A 779-nucleotide genomic window follows, 5' to 3' on the forward strand; every position below is an offset into this window, starting at 1 on the left:
GGATGTCTTTCTAAGATCCATACACACTTCCATTATTTAAAAAAACATCATAAACAGGTAAATATTTCCCAAAAAAAAGACAATAGCCACGCTACACACAAAATAAACGAGCATAGAATCTAAACACGCGTATTCGAGACCGGAACACAAGATGATATAAGGCGCGCACACCCAACCACAAACCACGGAGAAATCGAAGGTAAGCTTCTATGGTTCTCTTGCAGCCTCACTAAACCTCAAAGGAAGAACGCAAGCATGCTCAATAGGCCACGACGAGCTACGGTGACTTGAACACGATATCACAATAGGATGAAGAGAGGAATAGGGCTCATCTCGCCAGCCTAGAAATATGCACATAGAGAAAAGGATAATATGCATGCTTTTTACTCAGAATAATACATCAGGTTTTTTTTCCTAAAAAAAAAAAAATAATTTCATATGAAATGTAAGATTGGCGACATGACGAAAATTGCGACTAACAAAACTTTACTAACATCAATTTTCATAGATTATGTTTAAAACATCAAGATATATACCTCAATTGCCCCGTTCTTCATTTATTTGACGTTTCCCTTTATACTGTATACTGGAATACTAATCACATAATACTACGAGGAAGAAAGTCAAGTATTCAGAAGGGAGATACACCGGTTACAGCGTGCTCTATATGGTAAGATGAACCCTGAGAATACAGTGACCTCCTATCCATGGGTACAGTTGCCAAGAATACTGTTACATAGAGTCAGATGAAAGAAAAAAATAAAGAAATGTTAGTTCTC

Source organism: Penaeus monodon, chromosome 30, assembly GCF_015228065.2.
Source record: "Penaeus monodon isolate SGIC_2016 chromosome 30, NSTDA_Pmon_1, whole genome shotgun sequence".
Lineage (NCBI taxonomy): Eukaryota > Metazoa > Arthropoda > Malacostraca > Decapoda > Penaeidae > Penaeus > Penaeus monodon.